The sequence below is a fragment of the Quercus suber genome, unplaced genomic scaffold, assembly GCF_002906115.3.
Source record: "Quercus suber isolate HL8 unplaced genomic scaffold, Cork oak 2.0 scaffold_206, whole genome shotgun sequence".
NCBI classification, from domain to species: domain Eukaryota; kingdom Viridiplantae; phylum Streptophyta; class Magnoliopsida; order Fagales; family Fagaceae; genus Quercus; species Quercus suber.
The window spans coordinates 526,176-536,279 of record NW_027069664.1 but is presented as its reverse complement, the minus strand read 5'-3'; the positions used below and the strand labels follow the sequence as shown (position 1 = coordinate 536,279).

At 33.6% G+C, this 10,104-nt stretch overlaps 1 long non-coding RNA gene across 1 annotated transcript; it reads left to right on the top strand.

The window, feature by feature from the left end:
- The first annotated feature begins 2,417 nt into the window (after positions 1-2,417).
- Positions 2,418-4,627, top strand: LOC136070046 (uncharacterized). The gene is made up of 3 exons (XR_010631274.1): positions 2,418-2,484; positions 3,247-3,340; positions 4,355-4,627. It is a non-coding gene; the product is annotated as an uncharacterized LOC136070046 (long non-coding RNA).
- Positions 4,628-10,104: the final 5,477 nt, after the last annotated feature.

Here is a 10,104-nt window from a genome sequence, read left to right as displayed (position 1 = left end):
ATGATATAGTAGTTCTTTTCCCCTTTTTCTCCCCCTTTCTCATGGATATATTTCCCCTTGTGTAGTTTTTTTCAGACCATCTTGATCCTACACTTGTTAATCATCTAGGCTTCCCTTGAGTGCATGTCCTATCAGGCATCATTTTTGGCTTTCGGTGAGTTGTGATAACTAAGACTACACTGTTCAGGAGTCTTCTCTACATAAATACTGCTAGAAAAATTGTTGTAGTGCATTTAATGCGGTGGTAGCAACTTTTCCTTTAGATATTTCTAAGTTTCTATTGCCTTTGCACATGCCTGGATCTCATCCTTATCATCGAAACTCCCTGGAAGGTCACCCAAATCGCCTAAATATAGACTTGATCAATATTCATCATATTCGAGAAGTAGCTACTCCTCGGACTATATTCCTCCATTCTTTCCCCATGCAATTCTAAACTTTGGGGCCTCTCCCAATCATTAAATCCTCCTTGAACATATCCCTATCCTCAGATAAGGCCCAAGGCCCAATATACGAATTTGGGCCCTTACTCCCACAGCTTCTATTGAGATAATTTTTTAATTTCAAAGTAATGGACATTAGTATTACCATGAAAACATAAAGCAATATTGCATGCATGTCCACAGTCATAAAATGGATGCAATAGTTATAAATTGTAAGATTTTTTTTTTTTTTTTTTTGAGAAGATAAATGGTACCCAAATACAAAGAAAAAGAGGAACATCGTACGGTCAATACCTATCAATCATAATATTTTGTTTCCTCTTCCAAGGTGTCCTAAGAAGTTATAAATTAGCATTGATTTAGATGAGATTAAAAGAAAATTACAAAGCTCTTCAGAAAATAAAATAAACAAATGAGAGGCAAATGATCATGTACTAAATCAATAAAAAGCATTTCAATTCTTTAAACACAAACAATTTTAATGGGTAAAACAAAATTATGTAAAATAAAAAATGTAAATATGAATACAAAGAAATAGAATATCAATTGAAAAAAGAAAAGAAAAAAAAGAAACATGGTATTTACAACCTTGGAAAAGAAAATCCAATACAAACCTTTACATCGTGATTTGTCAAAAAAATTAATGAAAATAACCATATTAAACTAAGTTATAATCCCAAATACAAATAAAAAGAGGAACAACATATGGTCCATACCTATCAATCATAATATTTTGTTTCCTATTCCAAGTTATCCTAAGAAGTTAAAAATTAACATAGATTTAGATGAGATTAAAAGAAAAGTAGCAAGAATTTATGTAGTATTTAATTTAAAATTACAAAGCTATTTAGAAAATAAAATAAACAAATGGGAACAGTGCATGCACAGTGCGTAAACAGTGCAAGCACTGTTCACAACAGTGTTTTTTGTTTCTCAGAGTCAAACTATGCGGCCAAAAAAAAAAAAAAAAAAGGAAAACGCGGATGAGAGGAAACGTGGACGCGCAACGCGCAATCCAAACGCCCTCTAAGGATTTTAATGGGTAAAACATAATAATGTAAGGAAAAATTGTAAACATGAATACAAAGAGATAATACTATCAATTGAAAATTGGAAAAAAGAAGAAAGAAACATGGTATTTACAACCCTAGAAAAGAAAATCCAATACAAATCATTAAAAATTGCCGCAAAAAAGAAAGAAGTTCAAGGGAAGAAAAAGAAAAATTGACCTCAAATGGACCTTCCAATTCTAGTTGTAATTTGGTGACTGATGGGGTGGAAAGTAAGCAATTCAAAACCTATATATAAAAAAATTAAATCAGTGGGTTTTAAATCCAAACAGAGGCAATTGAATGTTTTGATGGGGGAAAGAAGCCATTTTTTTGATAAGGAGATGATAAGTCAGAGAGAGAGAATGATTGATTGCTGAATTTAAGGGAATTTGGATTCAATATGAAAGTCTTTAATAGTATAAACATTAGCCGTTTGTTTGATGGGAAGATGATGAGTTGAGAGAGAGAATAGGATTGATTAAAGAGAATATATGAAGTGGAAACCCAAAAAAAATAAAAATAAAAAAGGAAAATAAAAACTTTGTGACATGGCGATGATGTGGCTCAATTGAAGCGTAGCAATAATAAATGCTACGCTTTAGCTTTTAGATATATATATATATATATATATATAGATAAATTGTCACCAATTTACGAAGAAATGGAGTATTATGGTTTCTTAAACCTTCAATGCATTAGACATTTGTGAATCGTTTTAACTTTATTTATTTTTACTAATCCGTTAATGTTGATAATTGCTTTAGTTTCAGTATTGTTGGTTTTTAAATTCAATTTGGATTACACGAGTCTGAACTGCTCCTAATTAAGAATTTATAAATTTGATTGGGTTTGTTTCCACCTCATTATTTCTTTATGTAATTTCTTAGCCACCAAGGAGCTTAAATATAATTGCAATCTCATGATTTTTTTTTTCTAAAGGTGGTACAATGAAGATTGAGGAAGCGGAGAGCACATACTCCTAAGGAAATGTAAGTAAATTCTTTTTCCTTCTTTTCGTGAAATTATTGTTCTTGAATAATTTTAATATTATTTTTCTATGATTAATGTTGCATGTTTGTTTTCTGTTTGATAACAAGATAGCATCTTTTTTTTTTTTAATCTTTTTGGCTTGAGAACAAGTTAGTATCTTTATTTGATATCTGATTGCAAGGTCTTTTTTTCCTCCATTTTTTAGGTTTGCATGTGAAACTATTTAGTGGTACTTCATGTTGGTGCTTTTGCTCCTAAGATTGGCCTTTTGATATAATTGAAAGGCACTCTTTGCTCTTCTCCTAATCATTTTTCTGTTGTGTGATGTTTTTGCTAAGAAAAAGGTCCTATTATATTCCTTTCATACTTGGGATGTTTGCTGCGTTACCATTATGTTAATGTTCCTGTTAAAAAGTTGGCTCAGTTTGCAATTCATTTGAGTTAAACTTCTCCTAAATGAAAGTAAGTGTTGTTGTCTCCAAGTTTCCAATTGTTAGTCACACCAAAGTCATTTTTTTCCTTTTTTTTTTGGTTTTGTTTGCAAATGGGAATTGGGGTTTCTTTTAGTGTTGGGATAATTTTAGAATTTTAAAATTTAGAGATTTTAAAGATTGATTAATTTAGGAAATTTTAGGGACTTCCTTTTTTTGTTTTGTTCATTCAGGATAATTTTCACAATTTAGGTCCATCACAGAGAGCTTTGACTATCTTAATTAAATTCAAGATTATATTAAGCTTTTCTTTTTCAAAAATATTTCTAGATATCAATTGGAGTTGGGTGGAGAAGACAGCCCATGGCGGAGGGTTCTTAGAGCAAAAAAGACGATCCCTAGAGAGTCCTCGAATTCTACAGTGGTAATACTCTGTATGCTTCCATAATCATTATTTTGCTTCCCTTTCATTTGTCTCTTTATTTGTGTGTGTAATTTTCTTTGTTTTGTTGTTGTTGTTGTTTTTTTTTTTTTTTTTTTCTTCGCTTGATGTAAAATTTAGAGATACTCAGTAATGAAGGCAAGTGTAAATGTGAAAGAATTGGAAGCATTGATATAAATGACTAAGTGAATAATGTTTACCCTCATAATTTTGATCAACGTCCCTAATAGGTTTGCCTTTTCCTGTTTTTCTATAGAAAATACTGGTTCTGCCTTTATTTTGTTTTCAAAAGTACAACTTTTCAACATAATAGGCACTATAAAATATTGTACTTGCACTTTTACTATTTTTGTAGCGTTTTTGAAGTAAAATTGTCTTCCTAATTGGATTTAGTTTTTTCTCTTTGAATTTGGTTGTTGCCTAGCTTCAATATGCATTTGGATTTGTGTATTATATTTGGCGAGGTAAGAAGATTTATGTTTTTGGTGATGAAAAGTGGTGGCGTTGGTTTTGCAGATACAAGAACCAATCCAAGTTGCCAGAAATTATGTCATTGGTGTAAGAACATAAATGAAGAAAAAAACATGATTAAGAACATAACAGTAACTTTTGAAATAGCTTTATTTTGGTGTTGTGCTAGAATGCCTTTCCAGTTTTAAATTTGTCCAATAATGTCTTACGTTATCTCAGTTTGTTATATAAACATATTAGAGCATTCGCAGCAGTGTAGTTATAATGCTATATTGCTAAAATTTAGCTCCACAAACACAAAAATTACGCAGCAGCAGTGGAGGCAAAAGTTAAAGTTTTAGATGATTTGCTACAGTGCACATCTATAAATAGATGTGCACTGTAGCTAAGAACAAAAGAAAAAAAAAATATACATATATATATATATATATTTTTATTCGGCCGGTTGATTAAAATAATACACCTTCTTTTTTTTTTCATTCTTTCATGCCTCTCTCTCTCTCTCATTGACTCTCATCTCTCAAGCTCACTCTCAACTCCGGTCTCACTATCTTAACTCTGATCACCGACCCACGAAGCTCGCCGCTAATCGGAGTGCCTAACTGGGTCACCGATCCACGAAGCTCGACTCAAGCCCACTCTCTCAACTTCAGTCTCACTCTTTCAACTTCGATCACCAACCCACGAAGCTCGCTGCCGATCGGAGTGCCTGACTGGGAAACCCATGGATCTTGCCGCTGATCGGAGTGCTTGCTTGTGGATATTGGTTCTTTCACGCCGCCAATGGTTATCACGCCGCTGATCAAGATTTGGGTTTTTTTTTTTTTTTTTTTTTTTTTCCTGCTGTGGACTGGTGGTGGTGGTGGTGTGGTGATGGTATTGATGGTGGTTGTGGGTGTGGTTGTGAGGAAAAAGATTGGAGATTTTTTTTTTTTTTCCTGCTGTGGACTGGTGGTGGTGGTGTTAACAGTGGTTATGGTTGTATCTGATGGTGTGGTATATTATTTTATTGTGTTAAAATCTAAAATAGATCCACTGCTGCAGCATATGTGTAGGTAAAATAAATAAAGTGACTTTTTTGTGTAGCTAAATAGCTAAAATTTTACATCCATTGCTGCGAATGCTCCACATATTTTACATCCACATATTGCTAAAATTTTAAGAAGAAAACAACCAACTAATTCAATCCAATTAGACATCTAGAGATGACTACAAATCTTTCTGGACCCTATATTCCCTGTCAACTCTATTTTAGTAAGAATTATTAGTAGCAATCTAAGGTGGTTCTGCTTATATATTTCTCTTCAGATACAAAGAAGTGTGGAATATCAATTTTTTTTTTTTTGGTTGCTAACTATGCAGGTGAGCACAATTTATGTAGTAGTAATCTAAGGGGCTATCTGATTGATTTTTTTTTTTTTTTTTAAATTTTTTTTTCATTTGGTAAATGGATTAAAAGTTATAGGCTTGGGGTTTTATTTAATTAATCACTAAAGCGCCATAAGGCTGAGTTAAATGTTGTAGAAGGCGTACCCCAGATTGATTAATTGACTATGGAACAATCCAACATCGTGTGGTTCCTTTTCTTAATTATTTATTATCATAATGTTTTGAGTTACCGCTTTTATTGTAATGTTTTGAGCTATGGTAATGGACCTTATATATTCGACTTGGGTTTATGACTTTATGGTTTTGAAGGAAAAAGTTGGATGTAAGAGAATTTGAGATTTAGTTTAGATGTGCGTAGTTCATTCCTTTTGTGAAAATAGTAATTGTTGTAAGACATATTACTTTTAAGTTGTCTACATTTCTTTTTCTTTTCTACTTTTGCAACTTTTAGCCTGCCATTATGTTATGCTCTTGCTTCGTAGGAAAATGACTCACTACGGTGTTCTAGATCTCTGTTTTATAGGTGATGTACGGCTCATCGTCAGAATTATCATCAGAGTAAGAAGAAGTCCGCCTCCTCTTTGCATGGCGCAACTCCTTTTTCAACTGGTCAATCTCCATTTGCATGTTTTTGTTCTTTTCTGCATGAGACACGTGTCTTCCACCTTGTGACTAGCTTCGATCAGTATGCGTAGTGTGTACACTACCTTCACGATCATGTCTTTGCTCCAAGTTCAAAAAAGGATCAGCATTTTGGATGCACTAGATTCTGCTGTTGTTACCTAGTTCCGCCATCGTCAATCGTTACTTCACTCCCAACCAAGCTCTTCCCACAAACGGTGCCAATTGTAGAGTCCAGATTTGTAGCCCAAGTCCAAAAGATTTGGAGTATGAGCTCAATAAGCCCAATACAATGAATTTGTAAAGAGTTAGTGAGAGCTGGGTTAGTTGTGAATGAAACAACGTTCAACAGATGTTTTATTGATCAATCAGTGTAAGAACAAACTTGAAACTTAGATTAATTCATGTCCGAAGAGACAACTTTTGTATATATCACTCTTAGAATTATCATAGACCCCCATTTCTGTAAGAGGTCCCTTAGATTTATATAGTGTTCTTTTAGACTATCTTAATCGTCCACTTGTCTTCATGTAAACGTTCACTTGAGTACCCGTCCCATCAGGTAACTTCGTCGGTTCTCCATGAGTGGCGGTAGTTGAGATTGTACTGTTCAGAGGTCTCTCCACATTAATGCGGTAAGAAAAGTTGATGTAGTGCATTTAATACGGTGGTAGCAGCTTTTCCTTTAGATATTTCTCTGTTCTTATCATCTCTATACATGCCTGAAGTTTATCCTTATCATTGGAATCCCTAGGATGTCACTCGAACCTCCCAGGTACTGGCTTAACTGAGATTCTTTATATCCAAGGATAACACACTCTTTGGACTACTGATTCTCTCTTCGGCTATGTTCCTCAATCATTTCTAGGTATATCTCCCCCACCTAAGGTCTTTCTCAATCGTTTATTTCTCTTCGGACAAACTTCTAGTCTTCAAATAGGGCCTTAGGCCCAATACATGAATTTGGACTTTTATCCCCACAATTACGATGATGTGACATTAAAATTTTTTATTTATTTTATTTTTTCTAACTTTACCATAATCTAAAATTACAAAATATATCACATCACCTAATCTTATCGCCTTCTTAAATAATGTAATGTATTATTGTATTGAGATTACATTAATATAAAATTACAATAATGTAATATTACGGTGTAATGTAACATCACAGCAAACCAAATGCTCCCTTAAACTCATGCTACTCATTCCTGACTTCTTTAGGCCAACCAATAAGTTTGAGATGCTAATGGAGTCAAACAACTGAAGGAGGTTCATTAGGAAAGGCTTAACTATTGTCTTTGGAAAAATTTTGAGACCCAACTATACAGTGGCGGCTCCAGAAATTTTGTTTAAGGTGGTCATTTAAAAATTTAATAAAAATAAACGTAAGAGGTTGACAATAACATCTTTGTAAATATGCTTCTTTTTCTTTTTTTCTCTCGATCATTAGGATGAAAAGATGAGACATTTTCTCATAGCCTAGATCTAAATAAAATTATTCAAGTGAATACGAATTTGCTTAGAAGATAAATTTTGCAATAAAAGTGATTTTTTTTATAAGAATTTATCCATAGTGCTAAACAAAAATAAAGGTAAGCTACAAGTTCATTCACATATTCAACTTAGTGCATATGTTTTCATTTTTTTTCTTTTTTTTATATATATTCCTAATGATCGGGCAGTCTAATCACGGTTTGCCTTTGAACAGTGATTGAGATTGTTTTCTTGTTTGTCTTCAAAAGGATAGGTTATATCTATGCATGTATAGTGACCAGGACCGATCTAGAAGAGATTGCCTATATCTAGAAAGAATTGGCTCTCGGCGATAAGAAATGAATTTGACATACGTTGACTTATCTAGGAAAATTAGTGTAATATGATTACCTTCCCCATGATTTGGATTGAATCCGAGAGATAGGTTTTAGTCCCCTGAATATTCGACGTAATCTCCATGTGCCTGGGATTAGAATAGAGTCGAGAAGCGAGTTTCTATTCTTGGAATAACTTAGTGTAAGGTTTCCTCTCATCTGGTGATTAAGATCGAACCGAGAACAGGTTTCTGTCCCTTAAGCAATTTTAAGATTAGTTTCTAAAATGGATACAGTCAAAGAGTTAGAGAAAGAGCAACCTTTTTGGACGGACTCATCGCCCTGGGTCTGGGCTAATACTATTGCCAAGGAAGAGAATGTCTCCAATTGGAGTGCGGGTCTTGTTCCAAGGACAAAGACCTCTTTCTTTCTTTCATTTAATAGTTGTGGCTCTTTGATTTTATAGGATAGAGGCAACTGAACCGGGACATGAAGAATTGGAGAAAGGAAGAGTCGTGCGCCTAATCAACTCGTTCTCTCTCTGTTTATTAGACTCCCGGTCTCTTTCAATTTAATGGTATTTTTGTTTTAAACCGTGAGGGGTTTCCTTGATTTTAACAAATAGGGAGGAAAAGGGTTATGAATCCAAATTCCTAAATTGATAGTTAAAAAATAAAATAAAAAAACAAAACAAAAGCAAATATCTACAAACATTTTGATAGAAAACCCTAAAACCCAAAACAAAAACTAACAGATCTAAACCTACCCAACAAAAAAACTCAATTAAAAGTAACATTTCATACCCAAGTCTAAAAAATGGAAAAAGAAAAAATTTACCGGTGCCGGTTCCGACGATTTGGGTGGTTGATATATGGCCTAACGGTTTCTTCCTGTGCTTGCTATTCCGATGGTCTAAGTCTGGCCAGGGAATGGATAATGGCCGGACTTGGATTTTTCTCTTTTTCTCTTGAGACCTTACGAATTCTGCCTCTGTCCCAACCTATTGATCCGATGAACAACTCTTTTTTTTTTTAATTATTATAAAGACTTACAATACTTAAACCTTCAAAAGGGTCTAACTCTTGAAGGCTTAAGTAAGACTTTTTAAACTCACACACATAATTGAAACTAAACGATGTGGGACAAGAGCCCCATAGGGAACTCTTGGATTAATTCATCACTTAGCTGAATCACAACCATTTATTTTTTTGATTATAAAGACTTACAATACTTAAACCTTTAAAAGGGCCTAACTCTTGAAAGCTTAAGTAAGACTTTTTAAACTCACACACACAACTGAAACTAAATGATGTGGGACAAGAGCCCCATAGGGAACCCCTGGATTAATTCACCACTTAGCTGAATCTCACCCATTTGTTTTATTGATTATAAAGACTTACAATAGATCCGACGAACAACTCTGTTCTCTCTGTTTCTCCGTATACAACAAAGCCTTTTGAATGTAATTTACTCATTTAAACAGTTAGTGTTGTATTTATTCTCAGAGACCATCAGCCTGTTTTAATGCTATGAGAGGAAGCCCCTCCAAACGGTGCACCGTACGATTTTTTAAATAATAAACTCTATACATGTCAGTATTTTAAGGTTTTTTTTTTTTTTAAACGTGGCAGCACCTCCTTAAATTGATTTTTTTTTTTTAATTATATATATAGTATTAGATATATATAATTTTATTTTAAAAAAATGATAATGATGAGTTTAAGTTTAAGTTGGACTTGTTAGAAAGATAAAGTTTCACTCTTGTCATGTTTGGACTAAACAAAAATAATTTTATTTAAATATTATGCTAATGTGAAAACTTCAGAGGTTTCGGTTTTATATATATATATATATATAGATGACGTGTTGTGTAACCAAAGCACCAATCCTAACTCTATATGTATACTTTCCCGTTACCTCTTTGATGGAATTGATGGAAAAGGTAAGATTATAACTCAAACTTTATCTTGACGCTTGTTGGCATTCATAAAGAGGAAAGAGTTTGAGGCACAAGAACATTTACGTTGACCTGTAAAACTTTCTGAATCTTTTACTACAACTCTTTCAAGATCCAATTGTCAAAGAAGCATTGTTATGAACTTCAGTTTCTTTATCCACTGACTTCTGATATTGTAGTCCAATATCTGACCTGTCTTGCTTTCTGAATTATGGCATTTCACTTCAGCTTCCTCCTGGAATGAGAGCTCTTCTACTTTGTCGGCAGCTATTTGTGGAGGGTCATTGTTGGTAGATAAAACTATTGGCTCTTCAAGTGAAAAACTAAAATCTTGGAGGTCAAGTCTTGCTCTTCCAAATAATGTCACTTTTTTTGCTTAGAGGGGACAATTTATGAGTCCTTTTAGGCCAGTAGATACTTTTACTGGTTCAAATTGATGTTCAACATAAGTTTGGGTGTGCTCCTCAACCACAGGAGAACCACTAACGCCATTGAAT